This window comes from Myotis yumanensis, unplaced genomic scaffold, assembly GCF_028538775.1.
Source record: "Myotis yumanensis isolate MYYU_CA2020_CCGP unplaced genomic scaffold, mMyoYum1.0.hap1 SCAF_107, whole genome shotgun sequence".
NCBI lineage: Eukaryota > Metazoa > Chordata > Mammalia > Chiroptera > Vespertilionidae > Myotis > Myotis yumanensis.
The window spans coordinates 30,083-54,169 of NW_027223858.1; the positions used below are offsets into that span (position 1 = coordinate 30,083).

The following is a 24,087-nucleotide window of genomic DNA, read 5'->3' on the forward strand; positions in this document are numbered from 1 at the left end:
GAAGGGTGGGCCGTGCGGGGGGCCTAGCCTGGGGCATGAGCGTCCCCACACTAAACCTGACCTCCAATGGGTGACGGCGATTCAGTCCTGGGGCCGATTGATTGGTGGGTCTCTGGCTCCTCCCACAAAGCTCTCGGGCTATAAAATTGAGCAAGGTGAGCGGCCAGGGCCTTCTGTTCGCAGAGCTTCTCAGCCCTGGGAGCTTTGTCGCCTTCGTTGCTCTCCAAGGCAGCTTTCAGAGGAGAGATCTCCCAAAGACCCTGTCTCGGGTCATAGAGGCCACTGAAGCGCCTGGCTAGAACCTGGCTAGGCTGCTGACAAACTGAAGGCTGTTTCCGGGTCATTCCTTCTTCGCTGACTCCGTGCAAACCTTTGGGAACCCCTGGACCTCTGGTGAGTATGGAATTTAAGTGTCTATGTTTTTATTTTTTTGAGTAAATATCTCCAAAAAAATGCATACTTTTGGAGCACTTTAATAGAGTGATCTTTGGTATAATATGTTCTTTCCTTATTTATTTTATTTTATTTTATTTTATTTTATTTTATTTTAGAAATTGTTGGGGCCTGAAAATTGAAAAGCGAAGGCCCAGTTCTCAGCATTCCTCATGGGCGGTAATTCCCGTTGACCCCACTCTGAGGTGCGGCACTTCCAGGCCTCTGTCACTAAGGCGGGGAAGATGGAGGCAGCGTCGGTGTTGGTCCGGGTCGAGTGGATAAAGAACTGGGAGAAATCAGGGAGAGGCGACCTGTTGGTCTTATGTTGGCTTCTCAGGGAAAACAAGAGCCACGGCAGTTCGACTTACAGAGATTTCCAGCGAGCTCTCTATGAGTTATCACACCATGTCATTCAAGGAAATCTGAAGCCCGAACAAGCAGAGCAAGAGAGACTGTTTTATGCAATTGGTGTCAGCATGTTTGTATTTCGTTTCAGACACGATTCTGAAGGAATGCCTGGATCCAGAAACATTGAAATCATTAGGACTTATCAAACAATCATGGCAATTCCATCAAAGATCAGTGAAAATCAAGACAAAACTCTTTTATAGCAGCAAAAGTTCAACTTGTTAAGAGAAGAGAATGAAGGCTATGCTAAGCTGATTGTTGAATTGGGGCAAGATTTATCGGAAAAAAATTACTGGTGATTTAATCTTAGAAAATATCAAATCCTTAATAGGATGCTTTCATCTAGATCCCAATAGAGTTTTGGGTGTCCTTTTAGAAGTGTTTGAATGCAGACCATAATGTGATGACTTCTTTATATCTTTATTAGAATCTTGTGTGAATATGTGTGAGCCACAAACACTTTGTCATATACTTGGGTTCAAATTCAAGTGTTACCAGGAGCCGAATGGAGAGACTCCTTCATCTTTATACAGAGTTGCAGCAGTGCTCCTACAAGGTAATCTTATTGATTTAAATGATCTCTATGTACATCTTCTTCCAGCTGATAATTGCATGATGGATGAATATCAATGAGAAATGGTGGAAGCTAAGGCCATTCTTAGAAAACTTACGGTGGCTGTATTGTCTTCTGAAAAAATGGATAAGCAAGAGAAGGCAAAGGAAGAGGAGGAGGAGAAAGTAGAAAAGCCACCTGACAACCAAAAACTTGGTTTGTTAGAAGCATTATCAAAGATTGGTGATTGGCAGCATGCGCAGAACATGATGGATCGGATGCCTCCATACTATGTTGCTTCCCACAAGCTGATAGCTCTTGCTATTTGCAAGCTTATTCACATAACTGATGAGCCTCTCTACCGAAGAGTTGGCGTTCCTAAAGGTGCTGAAGGCTCACCTGTTCATGCTTTGCAAAATGAGAGAGCGCTAAAACAAGCAGGGAGCTTTGAGGATTTGAGGACAGATGCCTTCAATATGTTTTATTACGTCGGTCACCACCTTTCTTAGGATCCCATTTTATTTGCAAAAGTGGTGCACATAAGCCAATCCTTTATGAAGGAGCTTCAGTCTGATGGAAGGAAACAAGAGGATCAAGAGAAAGTGGACGTTATTCTTAGCTGTTTACTTGGCATTACTGACCAGGCCTTACTGCCATCTCTTTCTCAAATGGACTGCAATGTTTGTATGACTGAGGAACTATGGGGAATGTTAAAAACATTTTCATATCAGCATAGATATCATCTGTATGGCCAGTGGAAGGACGAAACTTACAACAGGTCCCTACTTTTAGTAGAGGTTAAAGCTCCAGTGATAGACAAAGCTAGAGATATCATGAACCATCTCACCAAGGAAAATGTGAGGCCTTCTGGAAGACAAATTGGGAAATTGAGCCACAGCAATCCAACTATTTTGTTTGATTATATCTTGGCAAAAATACAGACATGTGATGAGTTGATGGCACCTGTAGTAGATTCACTGGGATGCCTCACCTCATTGAATTACGATGTCTTGGCCTATTGTATCATTGAGGCTTCAGCAAATCCAGAAAAGGGAAGGATGAAACACGACGATACAACCAGTTCAAGCTGGCTTCGGCCTCTTGGTAGTTTCTGTGGTGCAGTCTTTCCTAAATATCCAATGGATCTGGCTGGTCTTCTGAAATATGTGGCTAATCAGCTAAAGGCAGGCAGAAGTATTGGCCTGCTTATATTGCAAGAAGTGGTACATAAAATGGCAGGAATAGAAATCACCGGGGAAGAGATGATGACAACGGAGCAACTAGAGGCCATGACTGGTGGAGAGCAACTAAGAGCTGAGGGAGGTTCTTGTGGCCAGACCAGAAACACTAAAAAATCCTCCCAGAGATTAAAGGATGCCCTATTGGACTATGACCTTACTCTTCCCCTTGTTTTGATGATAGCTCAGCAGGGGGATAGGGTGATCTTACAGGAGGGTGGAGAGAAAGATGTGGGACTGGTGGGAAAGCTCTATGACCAGTCCTATGATACCCTGGTACAGTTTGGTGGATTTTTAGCACTGAATCTAAGCACAGAAGAGTACACAAAGAGAGTGCTTTCGATTGATGTGCTCTATCACGAATTTCATATACACCATGATGCAGCATTTTTCTTGTCTAGGCCAACATATGCACGCCACATCTCATCCAAATATGATGAACTTAAAAAATCAGACAAGGGAAGTAAACAGCAACATAAAATCCACAAGTACATAGCATCATGTGAAATGGTGATGGCGCCTGTCCATGAAGCGGTAGTCTCATTTCACATTTTCAATGTCTGGGATGACATCAGCCCTCGATTGTATGCCCCATTCTGGTAACTGACAACGTATGACCTTGCAGTTCCACACACCAGCTATGAATGGGAAGTCAGAAAATTTAAAGTCCAGGTGAGAGGCACTTGATGACAATCAAGAAATGCCTCCAGAGAAAAAGAAAAAAAGAAAAGGAGTGCTGTAGTGCTCTTTGGGACAAGCTGCTTGAAGAAGAAAAGAAACAGATGGAACATGTACAGCGAGTTCTACAGAGACTGAAACTGGAAAAGGACAACTGGCTTTTAGCCAAATCTAGACCAAAGTAGACCATCACAAAATTTTTACAGCTGTGTATATTTCCTCGATGTATTTTTTTCAGCAGTCGATGCTGTTTACTGTGCTCGTTTTGTTGAATTGGTACATCAACAGAAAACTCCAAATTTTTCCACACTTCTTTGCTATGATCGAGTTTTCTCTGACATCATTTTCACAGTGGCAAGCTGTACTGAAAATGAAGCACGTCTATATGGGAGCTTTCGTTGCTGTATGTTAGAGACTGTGACTAGGTGGCACGGTGATAGAGCCACATATGAAAAGGAATGTGGAAACCACCCAGGATTCTTTACTGTACTACGGGCAACTGGATTTGATCGGGGAAATCAAGCTGATCAACTAGACTATGAAACTTTCCGACATGTGGTACATAAATGGCACTACAAACTAACCAAGGCATCATTACATTGCCTTGAAACAGGTGAATATATTCAGATGAGGAATATCTTGATTGTGCTAACAAAAATACTTCCTTGCTACCCAAAAGTTTTAAATCTGGGTCAGGCTTTGGAAAAAAAGTGCATAAAATCTGCCAAGAAGAAAAAGGGAAAAGGTGTCGTCTACAAGCATTAGCTACCGGCTACTCTGGGCAGTTGAAATATAGGAAGTCATACATGATACCTGAAAATGAGTTCCATCACAAAGACCCCACTCCGAAGGACGCAGTACACAATGGGCCTGTTGGTGGGTCTTCTTCATCTTCCAGAGGAAGTGCATCTAAATCCCATGAAAGCAGTGCTGATGACAATGATAACTCAATGGAGATGACTCCTTCACCACTAATCAAGAGTAAGGAGAGAGAAACAGGCAGGAAAGGATTGGACACGTCAAGGGAAAGAAGATCCAGAGAAAGAGAAAAAAAGATGAAAAGGACAGAAAAGGTCGGAAACGGCATCACTCAAACAATGACTGGGAGGTGCTACCAGACCTAAGGAAGAGACGAAGGAAAGGAGAAAATGGAATGATGGCAGTTTAAAAACACAAAAGTGAAAATCCATGTGATAATCCTTATCCAAATGAGAAAAACAAGGGGGGGGGTGGAGGGGGGAAAGACAAAATTCCTCAGGCAATGAAAAAGGCAGCGATTCATTTAACTAAAAAGATGGATAAAAATCTCCCCCAGTGGCAAAAAAGGGTATATACAGACCCCTAAGTTGAAGGTCCCCTGGAGGAGGATGTCAACGCTCCATGCATCACTCTCGGAACAGTATCTCCCATAATTAAGAGTGTCTGGTGTTGCCCATTTCAGGGGAATCTGCTTGAAGTCAAAAAATGACTGCAACCCACCATCCTCTAGACAAGTCATTTCAAAGTCACCAGTTGTCAGAATATTCTTTTCACCTCTAGTCAGTTCCTTGCAGCACGGTTCTTGTGTATACAATTTTCATTTGAAATGCGACACCCAGAAGCAGCATCTGATGAAAATTTCATACCTTTTTTTCTCAGAAAAGAGAGGAAACCGCCTCTGGGGACTCGTTCCTTAATGATGTGAATAGACTGCGGTGATGTGCAAACTCCTATACCTGTGATGAACACAGATGCAAAATTCTGAACAAAATATCAGCAAACCAGATTCAATGATACATTTAAAAAAGTATACATCATGATCAAGTGAGATTTATCCTAGGAGCACAAGGCTGACTCAACACCCATAAATCGATCATCATGATACATCACATTGACAAAATAAAGGGTTAAAACCATATGATCATCTCAATAGATGCAGCAAAAGCATTTGACAAAATTCAACAAAAAGCTCTCAACAAAGTGAGTATACAAGAAACAGGCTATATATGATCAAACCTATAGGTAATATAATTCTCATTGGTGAAAAGCTTAAAGCTTTTCCTCTAAGATCAGGAACAGGACAAGGATGCTCACTATCACTAGTTCTATACAACATAGTATTGGAACTCCCATCTATAGCAAACAGACAAGAAATATAAATAAAAGACATCTAAATAGAAAAGGAAGTAAAGCTCTCATTATTTCCAGATGGCATAACCATAAGGACTGAAAGACAAAAAAAAAAAATTAGAATTAATAAATGAATTCAATAAAGTCACAGCATAGAATTAATACACAGAAATCAGTTGGGTTTCTCTACACCAATAACCAATGATCAAGAGGAGAAATTAAGAAAACAATTCCATTTACAATTGCATCAAAAGCATAAAATACCTAGAAATAAATTTAACCAAAACCTGTATTATGAAAACTATAAGACAATGGAGGAAAAAAAAATTGAAGAGCAAATAAATGGAAGAATACACCTTGCTCATGTAATGGAAGGATTAATATTGTTAAAATGTCCTTATTAAAGGAAGATACAGATTCAATGTAACCAATATTAAAATATTAATGGCATTCTTTCAGAATTAAAACAAATCCTAAAATTTATATGGAACCAAAAAAGACTGAAAACAGCCAAAGAAATTTTGAGAAAGAACAAAGTGAGTGGTATCACACTACCTGATATCAAACTATTATTATTATGCTACAATACTTAAAACAGTATGGTACTGGCATAAAAACAGATGTATACATCAATGGAATATAATAGAGCAACCAGTAATAAATCCTTGCTTATATGATCACTTAATCTACAATAAAAAAGGCAAGAATATACAATGGGGTGAAGACATTCTCTTCACTAAGAGGTATCAGTAAAACTGAACACATTAAAAAAAAGAGAGAGAACTAAACCACTTTTTTATACCACATACAAAAATAACTCAAAATAGATTAAAGACTTAGATATCAGACCTGAAACAATGAAACTCTAGAAGAAAACATAGGCAGTAAACTCTTTGACATTTCTTTAGTAATTTCTTTTTGGATATGTTTCCTCAGGCAAGGAAAACAAAAGAAACAATAAACAAATGTGACTACATCAAACTAAAAATGTTTGCACGGCAAAGGAGACAATCCACAAAACAAAAAGGCAACCTACTGAATGGAAGAAGATATTTGCAAATGATACAACCTATAGGGAATTAATATCCAAAATACTGTACATAAGGAACTCATACAACATAGCACCAAAACAAAACAAAAAAACTAATCCAATTTAAAAATGGGCAGAGGACCTGAATAGACATTTCTTTAGAAGACATTCACATGGCCAACAGATATATGGAAAGATGCTCAAAATCACTAATCAGGAAAATTGCAAATTAAAACGGCAATGAGATATCACCTAACACCTGTTAGAATGGCTATCATCAACAAATCAGCAAATAAGTACTAGTGATGATGTGAAGATGCACTGCTGGTAGGATTATAAATTACTGCAAACACTAAGAAAAATGGTATGGCAATTCCTCAAGAGATGAAAAATAGAATTGCCATAAGACCTATAGATTGTTTTTTTTGGGGGGGAGGTATTTATCCAAAGAAAACAATGTCACTAATTTGAAAGACATATGCACCTCAATGTTCACTGCAGCATTATTAATAACAGCCAATATAGAAGCAACATAGATGCCCATCAATAGATGAATGGGAAAAAAAAAATGTAGTGAACATATACAATGATATATTAGTCAGCAATAAAAAATAATAAAATCTTGCCATTTGCAACAACATTGAGGAACCTAGAAGGTACTATGCTAAGTGAAATAAGAGAAAGACAAATACTGTATTTCACTTCTGTGTGAAATCTAAAAACAAACCACACCAAAAGAATGAACAAAACAATACAAACAGACCTATAAATATAGAGAACAAGCTGATGGTTGCCAAATAAGGTTGGGGGAGGTGGTGAGAAGGGGATGTAAATATTTTTTTAATTAAATTTTTAAAAAAGCAACAAGCTATTGAATAACTATTGGGTCAAAGAAAAAAAAAAGAAGAGATCAGAAGATGCATAGAGACAAATTAAAATGAAAATTCAACATACCAAAAATTTTTGGATGCAGCAAAAGTGATATTAAGAGAGAAGTTTAGCTTATTAAAGGCCTATCTACATTAATAAAAGAGAAACATGCAAATTGGTGTCACTCCACTACCCTTCCGATTGGCTAATCAGGGAGACATGCAAATTAACTGCCAGCCAAGATGGCGGCTGGCAGCCAAGCAGCTGATGCGAACAGGGAGAGTTGCTTGCTTCAGTTATGGAGGACTCCAACGTTCCCCACCTGACTTGCCGGCCTCTCAGCTGCAACTCTAAGCAACTATGTTGCAAATATAGAAACTAAACAAAACCCCAGAAACCTGCTTTACTTAGCCAGCTGGACCGCAACATTGTATCAAATACAGAATGTAAAGAAAGGCCAGAAAGCTCCTTTCAGCAGCCGAGGCCTCAGAGCTAAAGCTGGCCCAGAATAAAAAAAAAAAAAAAAAAAAAAAAAGCAAGGGGCAGCTGGGAGCTTCAGTCACCCGCCAGCCTGAAAACGGGCCTCAGCCCCTCACCCAGGCTGGCCAGGCACCCCAGTGGGGACTCCCACCCTGATCCAGGACATCCTTCAGGGCAACCCAGTCAGCCCCCACCCATGTACCAGGCCCCTATTCTATATAGTAAAAGGGTAATGTGCCTCCTGGCACTGGTGTCAGCGGAGCCACGAGGCCTCCCGGCACCAGGATCAGCATGACAGGGGGCAGCACCCAAACCCTCTGATCGGCCCTGCTCTGTGCATGACAGGGGGTGGCACCACAACTTCCCTATCGACCCTGCCTTGAGTGTGACAGGGGGCGGTGCCCCAACGACCCAATTGGAACTACCCTGAGCGTGACTAGGGTTGGCATCACAAACTCCCGATCTGCCCTGCTCTGTACATGACAGGGGGTGGCACCCCAATGCCCCAATCGGCCGGGCTCTGAGCCTACCAGGGGCTGCACCTAGGGATTGGGCCTGACCTCTGCCACCCAGGAGCGGGCCTAAGCCAGCAGGTCATTATCTCCTGAGGGGTCCCAGACTGTGCAATTTAGGAGTTGATGTGCAAACTCCTAAAGTTTTGGCGATACTGGGATGACTGATTGTATTATGTGAGGATTTTGGCTTCTTGTAAAACAAAAAATTAACTTTAGTCCCTACCAGGAGCCAATCCACCTTGGCTGCTTGCCGCAGTCACTGCATGGAAGAAACATCTGCACAACTTACGTTTTTCAAGGCACCTGGCATGTAGGACATATGTCTGCTCCCCCTCTTAAGCGCTATGTGTTTTAACCAGGACCACTTCCCCGAGAAATGGCCATTTCCCCAGCTTAGGGGTTAACAGGACGACGGAAGGAAATCAATCAGTCAATCCCCCTAGTGTTACAGAAATACCATGTACTACTTATGAAGAACTTGGACGAAGACTGTTGGCAATAAATGTGGGACTTGTTGGGCCCACATCCTCAGGGGTCTGCCCACCAGCGAAAGCACCAGAACCTATGCCCCTGGAGACCCACTGATGCAGGGAAGTCCCAGGGAAGGCAAGCAGCAAGGCTGGGAGGACATGACCTTGTCTGGGTAGGATAAACTCCTTCAGTCCCTTCAGTCACTTCTTTGTAGCTTATCAGTAGAGCAGTAGAAGAGTGCTCTTGGAATAGCCCTTATAATGGGACACAAGAGGTTAACCTAGACAAGATCAAAATCAACAGAACTAGATAGAGACTAGAGACAGGATGATGGACATGAAACTAGGAACATTGGAAGGTTTCCTGAAACATATCATGATATAATGGAACAATAAAAAGAGAACCCAACCATGATGATCAACTGAACACTGCCTCTGTGTCATTCATTCTTCGCTGGCTCCGTCCACACCTCCATGGGAACCCCTGGACCTGCTGGGGCTGGACCCCAGCAACTTCCTGGGAAAGATCATTTGTACATGTGGTAACAGCCATAGCAGCTTGATCCTTTCATATGCCCTTAAATATGTCACCAGATTTTCCCTCGCTCAGTCATCCTCCTGTTGTCACATCTTCATGATTGAGAACACATTTCTTATTCCAGTTATGGAAATACTGACCATGATATACCCTACCCGTAACCCTCACCCTCACCTTCACCCTAAATCTACCCTAACAGCCCCAACCATCACCCTCACCCTCACCCTCACCTTAACACCCTAAACATAAACTTAACCCCATCCCTAACCCTAACAACCCTAACTCTCACTCTAACTCTGACCCAAACCTGACCCTGACCCTGACAATCAACCTAACACTAACCCTGAAACTGACCCTTACCTGACACTTACGCTGACCCTGAATCTAACCCTGACCCTGACCCTGACTCTGACCCTGATCCTGATCCCCACACTAACCCTGACACTAACCCTAAACCTAACCCTGATGGTGACCCTAAGCTGACCCTGACAATAAACCTAACACTAACCCTGACCCTGACCCTGACTCTAAACCTGACCTGACCCTGACCCTAGATCTGATCTCCTGGCGTCCAACACCTGGGTTTTCCAGGAAGACCCAGAGGGCGGCCTGGGAGTTGAAGGGGGACTGGAACTATTTTTCTTGGGGGGGGGGGGGGGGGTGTGACTGAGGACCGACCGAGTGGACATACCCAGAATACCTTTTGTGGACCAGGGCCCTTGAAACCCCAGGGACTCTAAAAGCCTCCCTCTCCCTTCCTCTCTGAAATCAATAAAGATATATTTTAAAACACGCACACACACACACCAACAACCACAACACAAAGGTATTGATCCACCTCCATATAGTAAAAAGTGTACTTGTACAATGTTTTGGACTTGCATTTTGTGCTATCCAAACGGGGAAGTTAACTTGCAGGATTTGGGGCGGCGGGGAGAGGACAAAAGAGAGGGATTGACCTTTGTCATTTCAAAATGGCGGCTGCCGCCCTAACTGGTTTGGCTCAGTGGACAGAGCATCCGCCTTCGGACTAAAGGGTCCCTGGTGTGATTCCGGTCAAGGGCATATACCTTGGTTGTGGGCACATCCCCAGGAGGAGGTGTGCGTGAGGCAGCTAATTGAGGTTTCTCTATCTTTGAGGTTTCTAATTCTCTATCCCTCTCCCTTCCACTCTGTTAAAAAATCAATGAAATATATTTAAAAAACAAAATGGTGGCTGCCAAGTTACTGGAGCCAAAAGAGCGGGAAGTATGCCACGGTCACCCACATCACGGGACAGTGCATGAACACTAAGGTAGAGATCCACCTCATGCGCCGAATCCACCTGCCAGATGGTGAGATCATCTGCAACTTCAACGAGCTCTCCAGCGTGGTCCAATTGATTGACGAGCAGATGATCTGGGAGCAGCAGCAGCAGCAGCAGCAAGAACACGGGACTGAGGAGAGCCAGGGCCATGGCTGTCAGGGCCCTGCCCAGCCCAGCTTCAGGGTGTCCAGGGCTGCAGCTTCGGAGGAGTAGGCTGTTCCATTTGTTCTGCGTGTGGGCATGGGCTCAAGAAACCAGTTAAAAAAAAAAATAAAATAAAAAAAAAAAACTTCTTAGAAATGACATTGATACAGCAGTGCAGGGGAGTGGGCTTTCTGTATGCCACATTTCCCGCGCCCCACTGCTGGGCAGGGATTCTGTGCTGTGCTCTTCCCTGTTCACTCACTGTTACTGAGGGAATCCTGGTTAGTTTTTTTTGTTTGTTTTTTTTTTTTCCCTCCGCTAATATGCTTAAATTCAGCATGATGCCACGTCTGATCTGAGGTCGTGTCTAGGAAGGGGCACAGGCACACACACACCATGGAGAGAGTGGCTTCCCCAGGCGAGGACGGTGAGAGGAGCCCTTACCTGCACACATGGGGGACACCATGCATGATATGTCCAGCCTCTCTCTCTGCCTTGCCTTACCCTGAGGACTGGTTGAGGCGAGGGGAGGGGGGGTCTTATGGACAAGAGCTCAAGCTGGTGGGAGAAAGGGTAGCCTTTTGCCAGCAGAGGGGGTGTGAGTTTGGTGGTGGTCTCCGGGTGGGGGGGCGGGGGACGCATGGGCCACAGTGTCGCCGCCGCCCCACAAGGCACACGAACCCACCCCAGACATACACATACACACACACACACCCAATGGGCCCGACAACACGTGACGCGGCGCAGCCACAGCCCAAGTTGTGGAGCACTTGGCTGGGGAGGACACCATGGAGTCCTGAGTGCCACCACCTGGGCACGTGTCACCATGGCGCGGCTTCGCCCATGACTCAGCCTTGGCTTGAGCCACAACCCAGGCAGGGCCCGAGCGGGGAAGGAGACACTGTCACCACAATGGGCCCCACGACCACAACTCTCTTTTACAGTTGGCCGTGTGCAGCACGAGAAAGCTCCCGAGAGGGAAAACCATGGCATCGGGCCTCTCCCTTCTCTCATGGGGCGCACAGACACCGTCATCTACACTTCCGGGGATGGAGGGCCCAAGGAACAGCCCTTCGAGGAAACCCCAGCTGCGCACGACACCCCGGGGACTCATTTGATCGGCAAGTGATGCTCACACAGGCGTAGCCCTGGTAGGAACCCTGGCCGGCAAGTGCATGTGAAGTGTTGATGATCAATGTGTCCTGCAATTCACATTAATTCTCACAGCTAGCTGCGTTCTTCATCGACGCATGAGCCGAGTGATCCACCACTAGAAGTCGTAACGTTTTGGTTTTTGGTTTTCGCTCCCTGGCATGGTAACATTCTCTTCCTGCGCCCCCAAATCCCACTGGTGGTGGGGGGGGGCGCCTCAGGCAGCCGTCTAAAAACAAGACAAACAAGACCAGACTCTGCAGGTCAGGAAGGTATGACCTTGGGGTGGTCCGAAGCAACGGCCCCTAATGGGCATGCTCGGACGCCCCACAGGCACCTGGGGGTAGGGGAGTGAAAGGGCGCCGAAAGGGAGCGGGGACCTTTCCCCCTGACCCTCCCCAAGGGCCGGAATGCCCCAACCCAAGACAGATGGGCGACCCCCAGGGGTCTTTAAACCTCCACGCCGGGAAGGGCTAGGTACCTGGAAAGGGGGTCGCAAAAGGTCAGAGTGGACCAGGTGGGGAACCAAGTTCCAAAGGGCGCCTCCGCCCCCGAGGTCTCGACCCCTCAACCCAACGGTTCCTGCAACCTGCACACGCGTAGGGCACAAAGCCTCCCGGCGCTGCCTGCCCATGATGGGGCCTCCCGCTGACCCGACAATGGGCACCCCCCCATGCCCCTTCAGCGCAGACCAACCACTGTCATTTCCACCACCTGGCAGAATCCAAGCTGGGAAACCCCGCGCGACACACGTCAACACACGTCCTGGGGCTGTGCCCCCCTTCTCTCCCTCCACCACCGCATCTCGTCCCCACACCCGTGGCCCAGGCCCCTCGCCACGTTGGGACTAGGGGCTGTGATGGGAAGCAGGGAGCAGGCTGGGGCATGGCGCGCGGCCTGTGGGGAGGGGGGAGGCAGGACACCCGGAACGCAAGGGGCGGCGGACAGTGGAGGAGAGGCTCGGGGCAGATGGTTGTGCTCCTGACGGGAAGGACAGAATGACCCGCCCCCAGGGCAGGCGTGGGAAGGGGCCACCGCATCCCCGTTCCCGAGCCTTGCGGTTTGGGGGGGGGGGGGGCACCCACAACGCATGCCCTTGTCTTCTTGCGGTCGCTGGTGAGGGCAACAATGAACCACAAGGTGGCAGGCATGGGCAATAGGGGCACCCAGAGGCCCACTCCAAGGCCCACTCCCGGTGAGCCCCGCGGCCGTGGAGACCTTTCCGCGGGGCTCACAGTGACCTGAGGCAACCCCCCCCCCCCCCGCTTGCTCTTTCCCTCGCAAACTGTGGGGGGAAGTCGGCAGCCGTCGCTGCCCCAACTGGCCCGAGCCGCAAAAACCATGGGGGTTAAGCCAGAGGAATCCGAACCGACCAACTAAATGAGGAAGGACTTGGGCTCAATCGCCCCTTTCCCGTTAATGATCCTTCCACAGGTTCACCTATGGAAACCTTGTTTGACTTTTACTTCCTCTAGATAGTCAAGTTCGACCGCCTTCTCAGTGCTCCACCAGGGCGGTGGGCCCACCCTGGCGGGGCCCATCCGAGGGCCTCACTAAACCATTCAATCGGTAGTAGCGACAGGTGGAGTGTACAAAGGGCAGGGACTTAATCAACGAAAGCTTATGACCCACACTTATTGGGAATTCCTCATTCATGGGGAATAATTGCAATCCCCAATCCCCATCACGAATGGGGTTCAACAGGTTAACCCCGCCTGCTGGCATAGGGTAGGCACACACTGAGCCAGTCAGTGTAGCGCCATGCAGCCCTGGACATCTAAGGGCATCACAGACCTCTTATTGCTCAATCTCGGGTGGCTGAATGCCACTTGTCCCTCTAAGTTGGGGGATGCCTCTAAGTTGGGGTTGCATAACTAGTTAGCTAGCATGCCAGATTCTCGTTCATTACCAGAATTAACCACACAAATCGCTCCACCAACTAAGAACAGTCATGGAATCCAGAAAGAGCTCTCAATCTGTCAATCCTGTCCGTGTCCGGGCCTGGTGAGGTTTCCCGTGTTCAGTCAAATTAAGCCGCAGGCTCCACTCCTGGTGGTGCCCTTCCATCAATTCCTTTAAGTTTAAGCATTGCAACCATATTCCCCCGGAACCCAAAGACTTTGGTTTCCCGGAAGCTGCCTGGCGGGTCATGGGAATAACCCAGTCAGCATCCTTTATGGTCGGAACTATGATGGTATCTGATCGTCTTCAAACATCCATCTTTCGTTCTTGATTAATGAAAACATTCTTGGCAAATGCTTTTGCTCTGGTCCGTCTTACACCAGTCCAAGAATTTCACCTCCAACGGCGCAATATGAATGCCCCTGGCCATCCCTCTTAATCATGGCCTCAGTTCCGAAAACCAACAAAATAGAACTATTGATGTTCTTGGTGAATGGAGGCGCAGAGATGAGTCGGACGACAGGATACGGAGAAACAGAAGGCTACCGCTCGCTCAGGCGAATAGCCAAGATCCTCTGATCCCTCATGGCTTTTATTGGGGGTGAGCACAGCAAATAACAATGGAGTATAGCAAGTGACAATGATTAACAATGGGGTACAGCAAGTGACAATGATTAATAAACATGCTTTAAGAAATCATCAAAGCTAAGTTATACATTACACTATTAATTTCCTATATTATATAAAGATTCTTTCCACCTGCAGCAGTGCACCCTCCCCTGAACTTTCTATGCCTTCATGGACTATTCATCACGTCAAGGAAAGTTCTTCCTCGGAACAATAGTCTCAAGTGCAAGACTTTGTTCTGACATGGCCTGCTTGCAGGCTCACGCCTTCTCCTGGCAGAGCGTCCTCTTCTAGTTAACTTCTTTCCACTTTACCGCTACAAGAACCGCGGTCTTATTCCATTATTCCTAGTTGTGTATCCAGGCAGCTCGGGCCTGCATTGAACACTCTTTTTCAAAGTAAACACTTCAGGCCCTGCGGGACACTCAGCTAAGAGCATCGAGGGGGTGCCGAGAGACAAAGGGGGGGACGGGTGGTGGCTCGCCTCGCGGCAGACCGCCCCACCGCTCCCAAGATCCAACTACGAACTTTTTAACTGCAGCAACTCTAATATACGCTATTGGAGCTGGAATTACCGTGGCTGCTGACACCAGACTTGCCCTCCAATGGATCCTCACTAAAGGGTTTAAAGTGGACTCATTCCAATTACAGGGCCTCGAAAGACTCCTGTATGGCTATTTTTCGTTACTATCTCCCCAGGTCGGGAGTGGGTAATTTGCACGCCTGCTGCCTTCCTTGGATGTGGTAGCTGTTTCTCAGGCTCCCTCTCTAGAATCAAACCCTGATTACCCATCACCTGTGGTCACCATGGTAGGCATGGCAACTACCATAGAAAGTTGATAAGGCAGACTTTCGAATGGGTCGTCGCCGCCACGGCGGGGCATGCGATCGGCCAGAGGTTATCTAGAGTCACCAAAGCCGCCAGCACCCACCCCCTCGGCCGGCGAGGGATTGAGGGGAGGCTGTTCAGGTTGTTTTTGATCTGATAAATGCACGCATTCCCCCCAGGGGGATCAGCCCCCGTCGCCATGTATTAGTTCTAGAATTACCACAGTAGGCCAAGTAGGAGAGGAGCGAGTGACCAAAGGAACCATAACTGATTTAATGAGCCATTCGTAGTTTCACTGGACCGGTGTGCGTACTTAGACATGCATGGCTTAATCTTTGAGACAAGCACATGCTACTGGCAGGGTCAACCAGGTAGGAGAGCACCGGGAGCCAGAAGACCTCGCTCCCGCGGTGCATTCTCCAGGTGCAGGCTAGACGTGCTGAGTGCTGAAGGAAACGAGCAAGGGTGAGAGTGAGCGCGCAAGGGCGTTCAGAGCGGCGGGCAACAAGGGAAGAGGCAGGTCTCGCTCGGCATGGCACCAAACCTGGCCCGGTGGCAGACCGCTTCCCAGTATCGGCGAGGTGGATGGACTGCCTGCACCCATGGACCAGAGCACAGCACACGTGGATGCGCCATGGAGGGGCACCCAAGGGGCATCCTCCACAGGGGCGGACCCGATGGCAAGCGAGAGCAGCCCTCGACGTGTCACCCTGGCAGACATGCCGAGAGCCAGGACACGCACACTTACAGAAGTGGGACTTCCCTAGCCAGAGCCTGGGGACACATCCCGGGGTGGTGTGTGGACGGAGATCATAATGGCTTGCCAGCACCTGGTCAGCACTCAGGCGCGCCCATCTGAACTGGGCCACGGCGAGAGATGGACCCTCCCGCGCCCAAACGCAACGAAGACGCCACAATGGTGGGAGGCGGCGGGCACAGAGCAGGGCAGCGGCTGGCCCTGGAGGCGACACGTGACTGCGGGTGCACCCCGTAATGGCGTCGGCTAGGCGGATGGGACAGACAGACAGACACAGAGGAGACAAGGCGACGGCTCCCGGCAGCGAGGTGTGGAGGGGGGGAGGGAAGGTGCGGCAGTGATGGCAGGGGTGGGCGGAGTGGGACTCCGGGGCCACCCTGCGAGGTGAGTTGAGGACACGTTTCACTTGGGGAGAAAGAACGAAAGGAGAAAAAGGACAAGGCTGGGAAGTGAGTCGGTTAGCCGCACCGGGACAACCGCAGGGTCTCACCGCCGGGGGCCCCTCCAGGCCCAAGGGATGGTCCCACAGAGACCCAGGAAATGCCGACTGGCTTCCACCAGAAACAATCTTCAACCAACCTCACGGATGGTTCCAGGCCCCGCCGCCCACCGGCCAAGGCCACCACCGCCTCTGACCCTCAGCCAAGAGGACCTAGAGTTCCCTCTTTCTCCCGGGCGCACATGGCAGAGGGTTGACATGAAGACAAGGCACTGGACCTGGACACCGGGTAAACGAACCCGGGGATCACACCGCCACAGACACACAGGGCGGCCCCACGACACCCCGGATGCCAGGCCGATCCTTCCAAGCACACAACTTCGAAGCCTCCTCCCACCGTGGCCAAGGCCCATGCCAAGGCGGAAAGGACATACAAGCAACCGTCAGCAACCACAGGAGAGCCACTGCGGCTTTTCTCTAGCCAACCATCCGTTCATCTGCCCGGTCCGACTGGGACCGGGGCTCACATCAAGGCGCGGGAGCAGGAATGCGGGGGTACCGGAAAGGTCTCCACGGCCCCCCAACCCCTTCCGCACGCAACTGGAGAAAAATCGCCCCCGAGCATGAGATGCGCAGGCAGCAACGCGTGCGCGCATGCTCACGTAACAGCACTTCCCGAGACCTATGCCAGCCCCGCCCAGCAGGACCCTCCCCAGACTCAAAGGGGGAAGGCGTGGGCCATGCTAAGGTAAAGCTGCATTGCCACTAGGCCCCTCAAAGCCAGTGCAAGAAGGGCCCGAGAGCCCAAACACAGAGGCTGCTAACTCAACACACTTCCAGATTAGGGGCGGCAGCTGGGGGGGTCTGGTACCCCAAGGCACCCTCTGGGCTTTCTCACTGAGGACTCATTGTCCCCCAACCCCATCAGAAACACCCCATCAGGCCAGTGGAGACACTTCAAGGGAACACAGGGGGCCGGGGAAGAACCCGACTGGGACAGGGTCAAGCACAGGGTGGACACACGAGTGCTCGCAAGAGGGGCCGTGAAGAGAGAGAGCGCAGGAGGGCTTCGTCCTCTTGCCTCAGGGGGGGCCTCGTCCACAGTTAACTTAATGAGAGCCCATGGTGTTGCGTTGGGAACATGGGCATGTCACAAGACAGAGAAAAAAAAAAAAAAACACTACAGTAACGGAAGACCAGGTGGCAGGAAAAAAAACAACTCTCACGGTCAGCCAGTGGCGGCACCCCTGACTCGACCCCATTGCAGTTGCCAGCGCAGCACACATTGCAAGGGCACAGTCCCCCTCCCAAGAAGGGGACAGGCGTGCCTTCCCCTTATCCGGCCAGACTCCCCCGGGGCTCCCCTCCAGCACACCGCCTACAGCAGTGGCCCAGCGTGGGGCTCGCGGGGAGCAAAAAAAGACACCACCAGCTCAGTGTTGGGCACCTGCAGGACATCACGGAGTGCTCCAGGGGCACCCACCATGGGCCAAGGCGAAACAATGCCCACAAGTCCAACAGGGAGGCGCGTGTGGTGAGATGACAGAACGCCCCCTCCCCACCGCGGGGAGGGGCACCTGCGACAACGCAAGCCCGGAAAGGCGAGCAGAGGGTGTCCACTGCATCAGAGAGACCACGGGCATGACACCAAGGTCGGGCCAGGTTCCCGCACCCCTTCCCTTCCACGCATCGCTGTTGGTCAGGGAGGAGAGGAGAGGGGCCAGCGGGCAGAGCGAGAAGAGTGGTCCCATTCACCAAGGAATGTCTGTCCCTCGGCTGGCGCGGCTTAGGCCTGCTCAGGAGAGTGAGACGTCACCACATCGATCGATTGGCTACAAAAACGGGGCGGGGAGCCGCCAGCTGGACGAAGGGAAACGTGGCGGGGACAACCATCCGGAACACGAGCCTGAGCTTCAGTCTCGTCACATAAAGCCCTTCATTCTCTTCTCATGCAGAGGGGGAGAGCACGGTCCTCGGGGATGGGGTCCGAGACGTACAGCAGCCTGTGCGCGCAGACCCGAGGCATACGGCTTTCGCTCGTGTGGCAGGGACAGGTAGTCAGGCCTTGGGTTGTGGCCGAGAAGCTCCCGGGGACACTCCCCGTCATCCAATCACCCGAGGACAGCATGTCCACAGTCATATCGTGGTACAAAATTCCAACTTTAGGCAAAACATGGACGGTGCTGGTGATTGGGGCCTCTGTCTACAGATCATGCCGGACTCCCGGAAGCGAGTCGCGGCCACCAGAGACCCCATGGGACCTCATCACCACCAAAGAAGGGCGGGGGGAGGGGGGGCAAAAGAAAGAGACGGAACTATCTGGTCACCCCCCAAAGCACGTAAAGAGCATGGCATGGACAGGTGGCAGCAAGAGGAGAGGGTCGGGCTGTCCACGGCCTTCCTCACCACTTCGCACCATGGGCAACAGCAGGTCAAACGTGTTTCTGAATCGGGACTTTGAAAAAATTCCGGGGCACCTAGAACCACTGTGTCGCCAGAAGGCCCGGCCATGGCGTCGGCCCAAGCCCTCTCGCAGAAAAATGAAGAAGCGTATCTGACGACTGGGACCACGCGTGCTCGTACCAACCTGCCTTGTCCTCCATGCACCGCCCGAACCGGCCCCCACCTATGGAGCTCCGCGACTTGGATAACGGCCACAAAGTCGAGCCCCGTGACCTAGGCACACTCGGGCACACGCCCGCCCGCGCAGCCTGGTCGACCACTGAACGCGCACTCTCCCGCCTCCAGATCGGGACTTGGAAAAATTTCTCGGAAGGTGCCTTTGATGGACAGAGGGACAAACCCGCAGGAGCGATGAGGACACTTGGGTAAGCCGGCACCTTGCGCAGGCATGCGCCCGCACCAAAATCAATAGAAGCGGGAGGTGGGGGGGGCGCCTCGGGCAGAACGTGTTCCGATGCAAGCCACCCTCTCCGGCTATGCCCGCAGTGGCCCCCGCCCTTCCCTGCGGAGGGGCAACAGTGAGTGCCGGGCCACCCAACCCAACCGGCAGCTGGCACTCACTCCTTCAATGGCCCCGCCGCAGGTACAACCTCCGGAGAACCATACAGGCACTGACGGAGCAGCATAAGCCAACCTCTGTGACTAAGCCCACAGGGGAAAAGGTGGCGGCTGCGGGCCCTGGTCAGTCCCAGCAGAGAGGTAACAGAGAGTGCTGGTCGACCCGTCCTAGTGGCCCACCTCCGCAATGGCAGCAGCTGCTCACTCCTTCAGCATTGCTGCAGGTCCAATCTCTGGAGAACGGCCAGGCACCTAATAACCAGTGCTGCCAGGACAATCCCGACAGCGCTGCTGGCACCCTGGAAGTTAGCCTCGGGCACTGCAGCTGCTTCCCCCCCCTAGATGCTTGTAAGGAAGAAACTCTATACAAGCGGCCGCCAGGTGGCTCCCAACAAGCAGTGTGAACCTCAGCTGGATGGATATGGATCTCTGGAAGGCAAGGGTGTTCCGCAGCCTGCCCAGAGGGCCGATCGGGTCCTGGGCCCCCAACCCCAACCCCGTCAAGGAAAGCACGGCGCCACCTAACGCGGGGGTGGGGGGGTGGTGCCTAGGATAATCTTTTTTTGGAGAATGGCCGGAACAAACATGAGGGCAGGCCGGGCCATTCGAAAGTGAAAGACTTCCTCAGAGTCACACACCACCACCACCACCACCCACCCACCCCACACTCACACACCCCGCAGGCCCAAGATGTCCCAGCTCCTGCCTCCCTCTCTCCCTCCCCAAAAGACATAACAAAAAATTTTATTAAATATTTTATTGATGTTTTACAGAGAGGAAAGGAGAGGGATAGAGAGAAACATCCTCGAGAGAAACATCGATCAGCTAGCTGCCTCCTGCACACCTCCTACTGGGGATGTGCCGGAAATCAAGGTACATGCACTTGACTGGAATCAAACCTGGGACACACACACACACACACACACACACACACACACCCGCCACTCTCCCCAGAGTCCGAAGGCCAACGCTCCATCCACTGACCCAAACCAGTTAGGGCACAAAAAAATGTTTGCTGCCTGGGAGCTGAAACCTAAACGAGGCAGTACTCAAGGATCGGATCGTCACATCTTCTCTCTCTCTCTCTCTCTCTCTCTCTCTCCTCTTTTGTTGAAATTATTGGGGAGACACCAGTTCATAAAACCATACAGGTTTTAAAATAAAATAAATGAATAAATCAGATATGAATAAATAGGAATTTTTGTATGGAACTAAACAAAAAACAACAACAACAAAAACATTCTGGTTATTCAAGTGTACAACTCAAGAAAATATCTGAATACATACATACAGACAAACATGCCACATTCAGTGTCAAGCGGGAAGCATCATCGGAGAGCATTCAGTCCATGGAGCCCAGTGCATCAAGTCCCTCTGTCCTCATGGATTTCTTCTTCACATGCTCGCCCTCCTCTTTTCTTTCTTCTCTTTTGCGGCCCACAACCTCCACACCCCATCCAACATCCATGACTTTCAGCACAGGTAGGAGTGAAAGGGTGAGGGCTATGCCCTCCATCTTACCCAATATCCTCCATGTTGGGGCAGTAGCCATGTGCTCAGATGCTCTTCTTCCCAGAAGCCCAGGCCTCTGCTGGCCATGCCGGGGATTTATTTAAACTAACCAATGACAGTTGAGGGATGTGTGGGCCATAAAAATTACCACATCCTATGTAACAAGACCCAGCTTGTGCCTGGCCAATTGGCAGGGCCCACAGTCCCCTCACTCCACCCCCTATTAAAACCCTGTTTTTTCTCACAGAGGCCTCTCCCCCTTCTTGCTATTGTGTAGGAAGAAGCTGGGAGCCAGACCCGGGTCTGTAATAATAATAAAGTACTCTCTGCTTTTGCATCAGACTTGGCTGGCTCCTTGTTCGTCTGTTGGGGATCTTGAAATTTGGGCATAATATGTGGGGGCTTTCTGGGATCCCCAACACCATTGAGGGACCCCCAGTCCGAAGGGCCTGACTGACTGCGGGAGGTGTCTGTATCATTGTGTGTTTTGTATCTGTCCTGTGTGAGCTCACTTCTGAAATCTGTAATCGCCTGCAATGATATAAGTGGACGCACAGGGGGATCAAGAGCAGGAGGATTTGGGGGATGCCTCGACCCTCCATCTGGAGGGGTGTAGTTTTGCTTCTGTGGAGTTGGAAGGTTTGTAGGAACCCCCTCAATCTGAGAGAGGTTGATAGCTCCCGGTGGTTAGTGTGCAGCCACTGGTTGGTGCGCAGCCATCATTTTCGGTTTTTGCTTCCATGGAGTTGGAAGGTTGTTTTGGTTTCACTTCCATGGAGTTGGAAGGCTGTATTTTCGGGCCCTCTTAGTTTTCTGTGTTTGTATGGTTTTTTTTTCCTGTGGGTTTACTGGACGGATGTTATAGGATGGACTTGGACTGCTCCTTTGGGTATTGTGATTGATCATTTCAAGGAGATTGGGGGAGGCTGTAGAGCTCCCTCAGGAGTTGGGAAGTTGTTATTGTTTAAACTCTGAATGAATGTCTGATGAAAGTATGTGAGTGTGGAGGGAGGGGGCCTGCCTTCTCCCTTCCTTTGTGTGGCTCCAGGATTTAGGTAAGGTGGGCATCTGAGTAATGATCTGTGAAAACAGGTCACTCCCTTCCCAAGTAAATGCTTCTGGAATTTCTGTGCACATGTAAGGAGAAAAGCTGGCTTAAACCTAATGTGCGCACCATTCGATTTTGGATAAAGTTTTGAGCTGGAATCTCCTTGAAGATGTGGAGGATATATCCCAATACTAATCATTTACCCTTGGAAAAAATATATGCTAGCTAGATTCTAGCAGCCGGATTTGCATTTCCATAATAAAGAACAGTTTTTACAAGGGAAAAATGGTCCTTTGTTAATTAAGAAAATTTTTCTTAATGGAGGGAGGCGATAATAGCCTCCTGTCTGTAGCATCTGTAAAAACCAGGTAGGACATAACCTGCTTTGCAAGGCTCAAATGTAGTTTTCCAGATCCGCTTGACAGTAATATTGAAAAATGCTGAATATTTCACTTGCCAGCTAAAAGTTTAAGGTTCGGATTGAATCAGGAAAAATTTTGTAATTGTGGTAACTAAATGCCTTTGCTTATTGGTACAGCCACGATTTTGGTCTGCATGACTTGGCAGCTGCCAGGTCAGCCACATGAATTGCCGCTCTGCTGGGGGCCACCATCTTGAAACAGCAAAGGCCCCTCTCTCTAATTTAGTCAGGGCTGGAGATTTAAGGCAGAGTTTTTCTGCAGAAATGTGGATGGGGCAGGAAGTGTGCTTGCCTCACAGATTTGTTTTTAAGATAATCTCTTAAATCTAGAACACCCTGCTTTCCTTGAACTAAAAACAATTAAAGGTTATGTCAAAGACTTTAAAAGGGATTGATAGCAGTAATCCAATCTCTAAAGTCAGATAGAAACTGTGTTTTCAAACTGATCTTAAAGGGCATATTTTTCCTTTGCCTGGGAGGGACAGTGCAGCTGTCCCAGGGTTGGGAGGACTCCAGCTAACTTGAAATTCAGTGTTCAGGAGACCCTGGATATGCCTAAGTTTAACCTAGGTTCTAGATTATGTGTTTACCCACAGCTGTGGTTTGGATTGCATGCTGTCTATGCTTCTGTAAACTGATCTGTCCTTATTGCTTAAATATGTATCTTTGTTGTTTAAAATTGTTTAGTGAAATTTCTGTGTCTATTAAAAAAACTTTGAATATATTGTTAATCTGAGGAATGTTATTTACATGTAACCTAGAAATTAAGGCTAAAAGTTCTAACTAACTGGAAAGCGTGGCTTTGGTGTGATGGAAGGAAAAAGAAATGTTGAATAAATAATAGGCCATTAATCTGGAACTGGTTACTGGTGGTTGATTGTGAGAAGGCCTGGACACTGCCTAACTTCGCCTTTCTTGGTACCCCTGAAACATCAGAGGGTACTTCTGGCCTTGATTTTCTTGGTTTTTGGTTTTGGATTTGTTTGTTTGTTTGTGATGAAAACCGTTTCTATCTGAATGAGACATAGGTCAAGAATCCTGTCCTGGGATGTGGGAAAAAAAGGCCCCCACATCTGTTCCTGTCAGGCCCCCATCAGGAGACTTGGGGGCGGTGTACCTGTTATCTGCTCAAGAGCCCAAGACTGTAAAGATAATTTTTCAGTCAAAAGATATAATTATAAATGTTTATTTGATGTTTGTAAACATCTCTGTCTGTTTGTTTGCTAGGAACTTTGATTTGCTATGTGATATTCTGTGCTGGGTTGGAATTTTAGAATTCTGGGGTAATATTAAAAGGTATTTGTGGCTTTTCTAGTCTGATTGGGACATTTAAGGGTGGGGCTCACAGTTCCTCAAGGCAAAGATTTAATGGGCCTTTCCCCCTGCCTGTGCTGAATTAGATAATACAGGCCAGTGTCATTTGGCTTGCTGATTAAAGGAACACAATGGACCCTGGAATCTGTAAAGATGTGTGGGAATGAAGCTGGTCGAATGTACTGAAAGGGTTTGGTACCTGTTGCTGCTAGCAAAGGAGGGGCTGATATCTCCTTCTAGCGAACTGCCTTGAAAGAGGCCTGGTTGCTCCTCTGCCAAAAAGGGCACAAG

The 24,087-nt window shown here is 49.0% G+C and overlaps 1 non-coding gene and 1 pseudogene across 1 annotated transcript; one reads left to right on the plus strand and one right to left on the minus strand.

The window, feature by feature from the left end:
• Window positions 1-677: 677 nt before the first annotated feature.
• On the plus strand, window positions 678-11,903 carry LOC139001137 (THO complex subunit 2 pseudogene; annotated as a pseudogene).
• LOC139001141 (5.8S ribosomal RNA) lies at window positions 11,901-12,053 on the minus strand. Its single transcript, XR_011469873.1, has one exon. It is a non-coding gene; the product is annotated as a 5.8S ribosomal RNA (ribosomal RNA).
• Between the last annotated feature and the right edge of the window lie 12,034 nt (window positions 12,054-24,087).